Source organism: Protopterus annectens, chromosome 8.part0 (genome assembly GCF_019279795.1).
Source record: "Protopterus annectens isolate FY-2018-M chromosome 8.part0, PAN1.0, whole genome shotgun sequence".
Lineage (NCBI taxonomy): Eukaryota > Metazoa > Chordata > Ceratodontiformes > Protopteridae > Protopterus > Protopterus annectens.
In genome coordinates, this window is record NC_056741.1 from 1,643,562,916 (window position 1) to 1,643,577,899 (window position 14,984).

Genomic DNA, 14,984 nt, shown 5'->3' on the forward strand with positions numbered 1-14,984 from the left:
GAAATTAATCCCTCATCCTCCAGACTAGACCAGACTGTTATTTCCATATGTTCTTCATCACTCTTTCAAAACAAAACCTACATCAACACATAGAGCTACATCTCATGGAGCCTGTACCTCTAAGCCCATAATGCAAGTCAACACATGACCCATCTTAGTCATTGGAGACTCCATCGTGAGACACACTGATGTCCCTCTCACCAGGCTGAGTAGGGAGAAAGTTATGGTCAATTGCTTATCAGGGACTAGGATCCTCCACATTACGCATGCACTCAGGTCACTGGACCACAGTTACCAATATGACTCAGTCATAGTCCATGTGAGAGTAAATGACCTGAGACATACCTCCCTAGACTATATGAAGAGAGACATCATGGAGCTCTCGGAATGTGTGTCTCACGCTGGTATGAGCCTAGCATTGAGCAGCATTTTATCTTCTCCAAGGATGATGCCACAATATGAACAAAAGATGATTGGCTTTAATAATTAGCTTAGTTTCCAGTGTCATTCTAAGGGGGTGCAGTATTTGTCAACATGGAAAGAGATGGTCAACAGACTATGCTGCTTTGCCAGGGATGGTCTGCACCTCTCCCCTCTAGGCTTTCAAATATTAGCTAAAACATTGTCTTCCCCCATAGTACCTTTTTTAGGCAATGCCAAACTGAAAGTACTTCCAACATAGCAAATCAAAACCAAGAAAATCTAAAGGTACTACTGCTCAATGCTAGGAGCCTAAACAAAAAGAAACTCTACTCCCTGGAAGCTCTCTTTACCCTAGAGAATGCTGATGTCTGTGCAGTCACTGAGACATGGTTTAAAGCCACGGAGAGCAAACCAACAGTGCTAGATTATAATACTTACCACACATTTAGACCAGCTACTTCACAGGCAAGGACTAAAGGTGGAGGTTACTCTATTTACAGATCAGACAGGACAATGCACTTGAGCTGCTCCATGTTCAAATCACCACAGGTAAAATCCAATACCACTTCCTTGCAAGCTATATGTCCCCCTCTATGACCCAGGAAACCCATACCATGTATTTAAACATATTAGAAACACTAACCATCCAACCTAATACCATATTCATAGGTGACTTTAATTACTCCACTATTAATTGGGAATCCTATACAACATCAAACGTACGTGCACAGAGATTCCTGGATTTTGTAAACACAAATTCCCTGGATTAGGTAGTCAATACACCAACCAGGGGTGTAACCATACTGGATCTGGTCCTCACTAAATACGGGAGAGTGCTGCACACCCTCTACTGTAATGCCTTCCCTGGTAAGGTCAGACCACAAAAATGGTCTCCTTTGAAGTAAAAATAAAACCTGGACCCCAGCTCAACTGGGAATATTCAGGCACTATTCTAAGGCTAACCTCCTGCTATTAAGTGAGGACCTGGCAAAATTGTAAGCCCCTATAAACCCTAAGAACACTTCTGCCTATGCAGAACTATTCACAGAAACCCTGGGAAGCATGTTAATAGCTGCATAGAGGCAGGTGTACCCACCAGGAAAAGTACAGAACTAACTCAAAAAACAGGCCACCCTGTTGGAGTCACAAAATCAATCTAATCTACAACAGGAGGAAGAAAATCATGCCACAAATTAGGAGGTGCAGCACCCAGAAGTATAAAAGCACTCTCATAAAACTAAGCAAACAACTCAGAGGACAAATAAAGTCTACCAAAGCCAAATTTGAGGTAAGTTTGGCCTCCCAGGCCAAGGACAACCACAAAGCATTCTTTAGCTATGTCCACAACCTCAAAGGCAATACACAATTGTGCGCAGAGCTCTTTGTAAATGGAGTCACCTATACTGAGCCAGAAGATATAGCAAACGGCTGATAAATTAATTTCTAACTCTCTCCCCCCTCAACCTTCCCTCAGGAAATATCATCAAATATAACTCCCCCTACTATCACTAGGGAACAGGTCCTTAATGGCCTCTAAGTCCTCTCTAAGACCAAGAACACTGCATCAATGGGCCCAGACAATATCCCAGGATGCCTTCTAAATAGCATGAAACATGACCTATCAGGGCCTCTGGAATTACTGTTTAACTGTAGCCTCCAAACAGGCTTCATGCCTTATGAATGGAGAAGGGCAACAGTCATCCCTCTGCACAAATGTGGGCCATCTACAGACCCTGGAAACTACAGACCCATAAGTCTTACTAGTCTTATATGTAAAGCCATGGAAAGAATTATCATGGAGATGATCAATACCGATATAGTAAACCTACAGACACTGGACCCAACCCAGTTTGGTTTCGTCAAGGGCAGATCATGCCTACTCAACCTGGTGGACTTCTTTGAGAAGGTCACCAAAGCAATGGATGAGGGTAAAATCACTCACACTGACTACCTTGACTTGCCCGAGGCATTTGACACAATACCCCACTTGGGCATTTTTGACAAACTCAGGAGGTTAGGTACAAACACATATATCACCCGGTGGATAGCCAACAACTGGCTCACAGATAGGACCCAGGAAGTTAGAACTGGGGAGTCCACCTCTATGTAGAGGTCAGTCACAAGTGGAATCCCTCAGGGATCAGTCCTTGGACCGCTCCTTTTTGGCATTTACTTCTCAGAAGTCAAGGCCAGTGTCAGTGGTCTTTAGTGACTAAATTTGCAGATGACTGCAAATTAGGAGCTGTCATTGAATCTTACACTGACACAAATGTTCTTCAGGAGGGGCTGACACAGACAAATAACTGATGTCAGAGCCATGGACTAAAACTAAATGCCAAGAAATGCATAATAGTATCCTTTGGGAAGTCATCCATCCCTGGTAACTATCATATTAACACCACACCCCTTAGCATTGACCCAGTAGTCAGGGACTTAGGGACACACATAGATAGTAATCTAGCCTTTGATCATCATGTGTCTACAGTGGTGAGGAAATCATTCTATGTTGCTCAACTTATAAACAAAGGTATGGCATCTAAGTCCAAGGAAGTCATTGTTCCACTGCATTTGGCAGTCATCAGACCTATCATTGAGTACAGTGCACCCTTTAGTATGTACCTAACCAGACATATATCCAACAAATGGAATGTGCACAGAGATTCCTCACTAAAAGAATACAGGGAGTAAGTAATATGTCCTATGCAGACCGCCTCAAGGCCTTATCCCTGTATTCTGTCTTCTACAGGCTTTTGAGGGGAGATCTATACCTGACATACATTGTCAAACGCCACTCTGATGGACCTCCTGCATATCCACAAACAGTACCAGAATTACCCATTCTAAAAACTGTGATATAAATAGGACCTGCTGGAGAGATAGCTAAGTATCCCAGAGACTACCCCATCTATGGAACAGGCTCCCCATCCATGTGAAGCCGAGATCCTTCCTAACCCAATTCCAGTGCAGCTTGGACAATTGGATGGGAAACCGAAAATTCATCCCTGGTTTAGCACCTATGTCTCTAATGCAAACAGGTAACCTGTAAATGGTTCATCTCCCAGGCCCGTGCTTACACTTATCAGGGGTATCAGAACTTGTCAGAGATTTGGGATGCATGGCTAGGCTTAAAAAGGCCCTTGTGGTCATTAGCCTAGTAAACATCTATGAACCTATGAACCTATAATCACATGCTATTTCCTAAATACATATTAAGTAGTGATGCTTGCAGAGTCCGATATACCAGATGAGGTTCATTCTTTGCATCTTTTATTCCCTTTCCATCCATCCACTATAACTACCAAAGCTAGCACCAGCATGCATAAATGGCTATGGGAGCTCAATCTCTCAAGTTCAGTTTTCCTGTTTAGGTGTAAGTATAAAGGCAGATGCTCAATGCACCAAAGGTTGATAACTGAAAAATGAGGAAGAATGCTGTTTTTATTTTCTCCTTTACTTACTACAAGCTGCTATTTTCCCTCCAACTAATCAGTGATATAGAAGCATACTGCCACTTGTTCATCTCTAACACCTATGACAAGAAGGCTGGGATTTCAAATAAATGCTTTGATACATAGAAACACATCAGGATGGGTAGCAGCGTCATTAAATACGAATTAACTAGGTAACAGACAGACCTTACATACATACATGCTTACATCTCAACTACTTACTACAAAGTGGCAGTCAGACTCACATGTGCTTAGTATTTATACACTTGTGCAAGCCCTTGGATAGATTCTTAAAGGTATATACACACACATTGATCTGCATCCTCCCTCTTAAAAAGATTGCCGTTTATACAAAATAATATCAGAGTTAGGCATACATTACTACGTACATTAGTTCATGTCCAAGTTGCTTCATATCTGCTACAGGGTTTAGAGATGCGACCATATCTCATGACATAATTGTTGGGACCAAATTTAGCAACAGGGACATTTTGTAGTGCACAACTCGTATCAGGAACTTCTGCATTTATCACAGGGACAGGAATGTCGTCTGGAACTTCCACTGAAATTGGAACACCTCTGAGATAGAGTCTTTTTCACAGGCTATGTGATGTGGTATAGGCTCAGACACTGGACTCAAATGTTTCTGATTCCGTCTAAACTCTGCTTCTTGTGACTCCGCAATGTACTGTCTCAGCTCTGGGTGAATATTATTTACAACACCAATATGATCATAACCTTTGGCTGTTTGCATCCTCACCACTTCTAATTCTCATAGTGAATGGAGGGCTTGCTGGTCTTATTGTAGTTGGAGTTCTGGGTTAGGCACTTCAACACATTGGCTTTCACTGATCTGTTGTTCTTGACACATGGAACCAACAAGTGACTACTGATTGGTAATATGGTTTTGGTTTGTCTAAACAGAAGTCTCTGAGCAGGTGAACCAAGATGTTTGTCACGAGGAACATTTCTAAGATTCAAGAGATTTAGGAAAATGTAACTATTATCTTGTTTTGACTTCCCTAGTAACTGTTTTGCACTTTGAACTGTATGTTCTGCCAAACCATTTGACTGTGGGTTCTCAGGGCTACTTGTGACATGAGTAAAGTCCCATTCTTTAACAAATCTTTTGAACTGTTGGCTTGTAAACTGTGTGCCATTATCAGAAATAACTTTGTGTGGTCTACCATGAAAAGCAAAATGATGCTTCATCTTACTAATTACAGTACTGGATGCTAGTTTAGGAAGTAGGTCAATCTCGAACCAATTGCAGTAAGAGTCTACTAACACTAAATAATGTTGACCATTCCACTTGAAGATATCAGTGGCTACTGTCGATCAAGGTAATTCTGGCATCTGGTTAAGCTGAAGTGGTTCCTTCTGTTCATTTGGCTTAGTGCTATTACACACTGAACAAGATGAAAGTGCATTCTCAATGTCTTGACACAGAAGGCCAAAATACGAGTCCTCTCACCCTTCTTTTGGTAGATTCAGTTCCTGGGTGGCCACGATGCAAGATAGTAATATACTCTTATTGCAAGAATTTTGGAACAATTACTTTCAGACTTTTCATGATGATACCTTTGTCAGACAAAATCTCATCTCTGTAACGAAAATAAGGTTGCACTTCTTGAGGTAAACTCAATTGCTTTGATGGCCATCCTTGATTGATAAAGTAGGTGTGCCCCTGTAAAATTGGATCTGTGGCTGTGTGATCTTTCAACTCATCAAGATGTGTGGAAGAAAAAATTCTCACTTCCATGACTTCAAAATCAAGGTTCTCATTCTCATGCTGTTCTGTGGTGCTTCTGGGCAATCTGAATAAGGTGTCAGCAAGATAAAGAAGTTTGCCTTTCTTGTAGACAAGACTGAAATTATACTTTTGCAGCCTCAGCATTATAAGTTGCAGTTGGGCTGGAGCTGAATGTATTGGCTTTCCCAAGATAGTGACTAAAGGTTGGTGGTCTGTATCAATTTGGATAGCTCTACCATAAACATAATCATGGAACTTCGAACATGCCAACACAATTGCCAAACACTTTTTCTGAATCTGGGCATACTGCATCTCAGTTTGGGTAAGAGTTCTCGATGCACAGGCAACAGATTGATCCTCTTGTAGAATGACTGAACCAAGACCAAATTTTGAAGCATCACAGGAAAGTATAACTTATTTGTGGAGATCATAGTATCTGAGAGTTGGTGGACTTGCAATTCTCTGTTTCAGGACATCAGATGCTCTTTCGTGTTGCTCTAACCAAGACCAGGATACATCTTTACATGTCAGCTCTCTGAGTGGTGCTGATAGTTGACTTAAGTCTGGAATGAACATGCCTAGGTAGTTGACCATGCCAAGAGAACGTGGCAGGGTTTCAACTTTGTCTGGCGCTGGCATCTCAAGAATGGCTGTTTGCTTAGAAGGGTCTGGTAGTAAGCCTGTACTAGTAAATAAATGACCAACATAAGTAACTTCTTGTAGCCTGAATTTCCATTTGTGTGGATTGAGCTTAAGATTCACTAGTCATTCCCTTTCTAGAACTTTTCTAAGGTTTCTGCCCTGTTCATCTTCATCATGACCTCCTACTAGTATGTTGTCTACTATAATAGCACAAGGATACCCAGAAAAAAAATGGTTCCATTGCACGTTGAAAGACTTCACTTGCAGAATTTATCCCAAATGGCATTCTCAAAAATTTGTACCTGCCAAACGGAGTACTGAAAGTAGTGAACAATAATGATTTCTTGTTAAGCTGAATTTGCCAAAATGAACTTTTTGCACCTAAGACAGAAAAAATAGTGGCATTTGGCATCAAGACTGCGATTTCTTCGACTGTGCACATTGAATGATGAGGTCTTTTTAGTGCTTTGTTCAAATCTCTTGGATCAATACATATTCTGATGTCATCTGAACTTTTCTTATGAGCTACCACCATGGAAGATACCCATTCAGTTGGAGTTTCAACTGGACAAATCACACCTTGTTGCATTATTTTATCTAACTCGACTTTGACTCTATCCTGCATGGCTATTGGAACTTTATGTGCTGGCCTGATAACTGGACTGACCTCTGGGTCTAACTTCCTGGAGTACACAACAGGAAGTTTGCCTAGTTTGTCTTTGAAAAGATCAGCATAGGTAGAAAAAAATGTGCTGGGCAAAATTAAAGTAGTGGTCTTTTAAGCTAACATAATTAATTATTAATTATTAAATGAAAGCAGTCCCAGTTTCAAACTGTCTCTGAGCCCTAATAATGACTGGATGTACCTTTTGACCACATAAAATAAGTTGTAACTTCTTCCAGCAGAATAACATGAAAGCATTACTAAGCCTTCGGTTTGAATTTCTTCACCTCCATAAGCAATAAGCTTCGCAAACCTCATCAAATCAAGCCTTTCACCATGACACACTCTAGCAAATGTTTCTACTGACAGCATTGCACTTGGAATCTGTATAAACTTTGAGCTCTATAGGTTTCCATTTATCCAAACAGTACAAAATACTTCATTCATTGCCCTTAAATATACTGCATTGACCGTTTCATGAAGCACTGACACACCATCAACATAAAGAGTTGCCTGCGACCTCACCTCATAGCTTTCTAATTGATCAATTAATTTCTTAAATTGTTCCCTTTTAATAAAAGAATGATTTACAAAACCATTTGAAATTATTCCACTTACTGCATTTGTAGCATTGCTGACCAAAAGCTAAAGACTTTTCCTTTTTAGATTCATGACATCCACCACAGTTAGGACAGTTGGCAATGAAATTGGGTTGGGGCCCATGCTTTGAGTTTGCTGATTCAGACTGTACGAACTCTGGAATTTGCCAGAAAGTTCTGGGGTTTACCAGTGAATGCTGCAGGGGTTACAGTTGTTGCCATGTGCTTGGGCCTGTTTCTTTTAACATGAGCTTTATCACTGTGCCTTCTAGAGCTGTTGTCGTTTGTAAGCATATCTGTGTACTTTTCTGTGAGCTTGTATATCTGACAAATCTCAGTGGCCTTATTCAAAGTTAAATCACTGTCATAAAGTAAAATCTTTCTCACAGTATCATCTTTTATGCCACACACAAGTCTGTCTTTATCAATTTATCCCTTAAATCACCAAATCTGCACATTTTAGCCTTATTTCTTAGCTCAGTTATATATGCTGCAAAAGTTTCACCAGGCTTTTGATCCCTTGTGTAAAATAAGTGCATTTCCACTGTAAAATTTGTCTAAGGGTTACATATTTCTCAAAATGTATGTTTTAAGCACTCTGGGTCCCCCCTTGACTCAGCTGGCACAACAATATGACAGTTTACCCCCTCTATTGTATAGCTAGCAGGTGCACACACAAATGAACATTCCCTTTCTATGGCTTCTGTCCTAGCTAAATTAAGTAGAATAAATGCCTTTGTGTGGCCATCTTTATCAGAAAATGCAGCCTGTATGAAAATGTGATATTCTTGCTCAAACACTCTCCAGTTCTCTGAAATATTACTGTCAAACACAAGTGCACTGGGTTTTCGAAATCTGTCTGCCATGCCCATAAAGTATACACAAATACACTGAAAATACAGCCCTTGTAATTATGTATGAACAAACTGTTATGTGAGCTTGAAACAACATTCAAATGCACAATAAACTCTGAAATACTGTGCTTTGCGAAATATGCTCTGTAATGGCTGTATTCTGTGAAAAATGCCCTGTAATGGCTATACTTTTGCGAAATATGCCTTGTAATGGCTGTACTTTGCGAAATAGCTTTACTGTGACACTACACAAATATGAGAACACTTCATACATTTCTGATAACTTGAATATCTTTGTTTAATATGAAAAATACATGTTTTATGAAAATGCAGTCGTTTCCCTTTATTTTATTCATTTTATGCAATTCAGAATTTATTTCAAACATTTTGCAATTCAGAATTTATTTCAAACATTTCCATAGTAATTGTAATATTTTTTATCAATATTGTACATATCTGTTTATGCGAGTATCATTTAAAATGTTTTATATGCCCCATTTCGTATTTTGTGAATGGAAATAGTGCTGAGCAAGTTTTAATATCTAAAATTAATTTCTGCCCTGTTTTGCAAAGTATGCGCATTTTAGGGATGATCCACTCATTTATATTAACTGCGCATTTCTCGGTCTTGCTTCTGGATCCTTTTCTGATGCCATGTCCTTTAGACATGCCACGTCTGACACCATGTTGCTCATTCATCTCTAACACATATGACAAGAAGGCTGACGTTTTCATGTAGATGTTTTTATACATAGAAACACAGCAACATTAAATATGAATGAACTAGTTAACAGACAGACCTTACATACATACATGCTTACATCTAAACAGCTAACTACAAAATGTCAGTCTAGCTTGTACGTGCTCAGTATTTATACACTTGTGCAAGCCCTTGGATAGCTTCTTAAAGGTATATACACACATATTGATCTACACATACCTAGACAGACAGTGTTGCAGGTCTAGTCAAAGAAACTGCTGTATGCCAATTCATTAATATTCCTTCTCATTAAATAATGAAAACTACCCTTGTTCATCTTTTCAAATACAGAACGTATAATTTTCTCCTCAAGCATTCCATCCCATTTTCCCTACTATATTCTACTTCTCCCCCACCCCTGCTACAGCTTGGCTGGAGTTTCATTTAGTTTTTACAGACTGTTTTTTCTGTGTGACCTTCTCACTCATTATTTTTTCTGTGTGACCTTCTCACTCATTGTTTTAGTTTGTTACTTGGGCTGCTTTGCATTAGCTGGGTATAACAGCCATGTATTTCTTATGCTTAGTCAAACACTGTGCTTGTGCTGTGCTGATGAGGTCATAACAAGACCAAAATATGCATATCCACAGCTACTGGGGTTTGGCTTTATTGGCCAGAAATTGTCCATTAAAATGATGAAACAAGTCATGGGCATTCTGAAACACCAATTACCTCAAACACCTGGTGCTCATAAGGGTCATTTGCATATACCCCATGGGCCTCTGGTTCAAGAGCTTTGAGATGTCACTCATTTGAAGTTCCAGCTTGGCTGGAGTTTTCATTCAGTTTTTACAGACTTTTTATGTGTGACCTTCTCACTCATTGTTTTAGTTTATTTGGGATATTTTGCAGTCACCCTAATGATAATGGACATCAGCTGGGTATAACAGCCCTGTGTTTCTTATGCTTAATCAAACAGTCTGCTTATGCTATGCTGATGAGGTGATAATGCTGAAATATGCATATCCACAGTTAGTGGGGTTTGGCTTTATTGGCCTGACATTCTCCATTAAAACGATGAAACAAGTCACGGGCATTCCGAATCGCCAATTAGCTGAAACGGCTGGTGCTCATAAGGATCATTTGCATATATCCCATTGGCCTCTGATACAAGAGGTTTGAGAGGTCACTCATTGGAAGTTCCAGCTTGGCTGGAGTTTTCATTTGTTTTTTACGGCTTATTTTACATAGAGAAAAATACTCTTGAAAACTGGATTTTTTCAAAGAAGGCAAAAGCTAGGAGGCTGAAACTCTACAGGTACACAGAGTACTATCCATGCTATAAAATGGTACTGCAATCCTGGCTCTGGCATAACATCTTTCAGTATGACCAATTATTTTGTTTGGCTTTCTCTATGCATTTCCAGTCTATTTTACATAGAGAAAAATTCCCCTTAAAACATGATTTTCTCCAAGAGGGGAAACGCTAGGAGACTGAAACTCTAGAGACACACAGAGCACCATTTACCTTAAAAAGAATATTGCACTCCTGGCTCTGGCATAACATCTTCTTTCAGTATGACCATTTATTATTGTTAGCTTTCACTATGCATTTCCAGACTATTTTACATAAGAAAAACTACTGCTGAAATCTTGATTTTCTCCAAGAGGGGAAAAGCTAGGAGGCTGAAACTCTAAGGGGTACAGAGTGCTATCCACCCTACAAAAGGGTATTGCAAGCCGTGCTCTGACATAACTTCTTTCAGTATGACCGTTTATTGTTTTTAGCTTTCTCTATGCATTTCCTGTCTATTTTATGTAAAGAAAAATACCCCTGAAAACTTCATTTTCTCCAAAAGAGGAAATGCTAGGAGACCGAAACTCTGTAGTTACACAGGGTACTAACCACCCTACAAAAGGGTACTGCAATCCTGGCTCTAGAATAACTTCTTCTTTCAGTATGACCGTTTATTGTTTTTAGCTTTCTCTGTGCATTTCCAGTCTATTTTACATAGAGAAAAATACCCCTGAAAACTGGATTTTTACCAAAAGGGAAAAAGCTAGGAGGCTGAAACTCTACAGGTACACAGAGTACTATCCATCCTACAAAAGATTACTGCAATCCTGGCTCTGGCATAACTTCTTTTTTCAGTATGACCATTTATTGTTTTTAGCTTTCTCTATGCATTTCCAGCCTATTTTACTTGGAGAAAAATACCTCTGAAAAACTAGATTTTCTCCAAGAGGGGGAAAAGCTAGGAGGCTGAAACTCTACAGCTACACAGAGTATTATCCACCCTAGAAAAAGCACTGCACTCCATGCTTTGGCATAACTTCTTTTCTTAGTATGACCATTTATTATTTTTAGCTTTCTCTAAGCATTCCAGTCTATTTAACATAGAGAGAATTACCCCTGAAAACTTGATTCTCTCCAAGATGGAAAAAGCTAGTAGGCTGAAACTCTACAGGTACACATATTACTATCCACCCTAAAAATGGGTAGTGCAATCCTGGCTCTGGCATAACTTCTTTTTTCAGTATGACTGTTTATTATTTTTAGCTTTCTCTATGCATTTCCAGTCTATTAACATAGAGAAAATTACCCCTGAAAACTTGATTTTCTCCAAGAGGGAAAAAGCTAGTAGGCTGAAACTCTACAGGTACACATATTACTACCCACCCTAAAAATGGGTAGTGCAATCCTGGCTCTGACATAACTTCTTTTTTCAGTATGACTGTTTATTATTTTTAGCTTTCTCTATGCATTTCCAGCCTATTTTAGCTAGAGTAAACTACCCCTGAAAATTTGATTTTCTCCAAGAGGGGAACAGCTAGGAGCTAGGTGGCTGAAACTCTTCAGGTACACTGAGTACTATCCACCCTACAAAAGGATACTGCAATCCTGGCTCTGGCATAACTTTTTTTTTCAGTATGACCATTTATTGTTTTTTGCTTTCTCTATGCATTTCCTGTCTATTTTACATAGAGAGAAATACCCCTGAAAACTGCATTTCTCCATGAGGGGAAATGCTGGGAGGCTGAAACTCTACAGGTACACAGAGTACCTTCCACCTTGTAAAAGGGTGCTGCATTCCATGCTCTGGCTTAACTTCTTCTTTCAGTATGACAGTTTATTGTTTTTAGCTTTCTCTATATATTTCCAGTCTATTTTACATACGTGACCAATGAAGATGGTTTTTATTTTTATTTTTTATTTATTTTATTTTACATTTGTTGACCGGGCTAGTCCAGTTGGATAATTTCCATTTTCAGTGGAGGCCCGGGGAGAAAAGCTCCACAATTGAAAACAAGGTTAAACATTTAAGCAACAATGAATACATTTTAGTCTAGTAAAAAATACAGCTAAAAAAAAAACAGATGAAAAACAAATAGTCCTAACTATATATTAAGAAAGGTTGTATAAACATAATTGTTGAAGAAATTGTTTGTACTTTTTTTTTTTTTTTTTTTTTTTTGGAACAGTACAGTAATTAAGTAATTTTTGATAGCAGAGAAAGATAGGGATATTTAAATAGGGAAATATGACTGAAGAAAGGAAAAGTCATTTAGTCTGGATTGGTACAGGAGCAGAGCCAGAAGTTGTTCAGATGTAATAGAAGTTGTTTTTTAAAAAGGTGAAAGGAGTCTAGTGAGGTAATGTGTGAGGGGAGGTTATTCCATATTTTCCCTACGGAGTTTGAAAATAGACAGTTACCTGCTGAATTTGTAATTCTAGTTGTGTTGACTTGTAGCTTTTCGGCAGATCGCAGCTGTTTCAAGTTATTGTAGGGGGTAAGGAGGTTACTGAGAGCGGGTGTTTTTGTTGGTTGATAAAGAATGTTATGTGTAATTAAAAGTTGTTGATAGATAAGCTTGTTAGGTAGTTCTAACCAGTGTAAGTGTTTTAAGTTCTGACAGTGGTGAGTTCTGTACTGGGATGCTGTGGCAAACGGGCTATATTATGATAGGATGTAGTTAGTTTTTCAGGTTACTTTTAGAGATTGGTGTAAATAGAAAGCATACAGTAGGGTGGAGATAAGATGTGATTGAGCTAAGGTGGTCCGTGCTTCTGGTGTAAGGAAGGGTTTGATTCTGTACAGTGAACCTATCTTTTATTTACTGCTTTTATAGTGTTATTGATGTGACAATCATAGTTAAGATTATTATCAATAGTAACACCAAGCAGTTTGGTAGTAGAGTCTGGGGAGATAAGAAAATTGTCACCTGCAGTAATAGTAAAATTTAGTTGAGAAGATTTGTGGGTAGGTGAGAATAGTAATAGTTTTGTTTTCTTGGAGTTGAGGAGGAGACATCTTTTGAGAACCACTGTTCGACGTCGAAAAGGTAGATTGTGTGAGTGACTGGAGTTCAGATTGGGTGGAAGCTGTGCAAATGATGGTAGAATCATCTGCATATTGTATGCAGGTAGTGTTTTGGATAGATGATTGAAGATCATTAATAAAGATAGAGAATAAGAGTGGACCTAATATTGATCCTTGAGGTACTCCTAAGGAGATAGGTAGTAGAGCAGATAGAGAATTTTTCCAGAGTACTGCTTGTTGTCGGTTTTCAAGGTAGGATGAGAACCAGGTTAAGGAGGAGAAATCCAAGCCAAGTGATTTTAGTATGTGTAGAAGAAGTTTATGGTTGACCATGTCGAAGGCTTTTGACAGGTCTAGGAAAAGAGAAGCAGTTAGTTTGTTATTATTACGGTTACAGTTTATGGTATTAGTAAAAGAAAGTAGTGCAGTGGTAGTACTATGTGAGGGTCTAAATCCATGTTGAGTGTTTGCTAGTGGGTTATTTTGAAGGAGATGGTTAAGTAGTTGTTTGTGTATACATTTTTCCATGATTTTAGCTAGTGGAGATAATAGTGCTATTGGGCGAAAGTTAGAAAGGCCAGTGGATTTGCCTCCTTTATGTAAGGGTATAATGTGTGATATCTTCCAGATTGCTGGAAAATCACTTTCTTTTATGAATCTGTTTATTAGGATCGAAACAGGGTAGGCAATAGCTTTTGCTGCTACTTGAAGGAATTCAGCAGGAAGCTTATCTGCTGAGGGGGAAGTGGGTTTAAGTTTTTGTAAGAGAGATTGTATGTAGGAGGTGGGTATGGGTTGAAGTTGAAGGGAAGGAAGGACTTTGTTGGTGTTACTTAAGATCAGTTGGGAAGCATCAGGTGATAAATGGCTTGTTAGTGTTTGTATGGAAGTAGTAAAGAAGCTATTGAAGTTATTGGCTATTAAAGAGAGATTATCAGGGTCTAGATTCTGTGGGTTGGGTGTTACTACATTGCCTGGGGTAAGTAGATAATTGATAGTAGACCAGAACTTTTTTGGTTCTTTTTTTGTGGATTGCTGAAGTTCAACATAGTAGTTCTTTTTGTCTGAAATAATAGCATTTTTGGTTTTGTTTCTCAGCTCTCTAAAGGTTGAAATTAAAATGCTTTTGCAAACCTAAGGCAACGTGTTCTTGGATTTTCTTCAAGTTGCAGTTTTGTAATATTACTTTTTTCGTATAAAAATCCAGATAAAAGCACTCTCCCTAATGTGGTTTTATCAATTAATTCAATAAACATTCAATAAAAATTAAAAACTGCACAAAAAGACTACGATCAAATTAATTTTTGAAAATAACTTATTGATTGTTTACAGTCTTGGTAGGTGAGCGCAGTATGTAATGGATTACAAGCATGCTGGTGGTTAAACTGGGAGCATAAACTCTACAATAACACAATTTATTTACGACAGTCATTACCTGGATACTTTTTCAATTCATGCTTATCGCAAAACATAGCCGGATTAACTAATGTGAATCAATTCATTACGACACTTTTCGAAAAATTGTATGTAGAATGGGAGCAAACTAACTAGAGCGGGAAAAGTGCTTGAAATTATTTG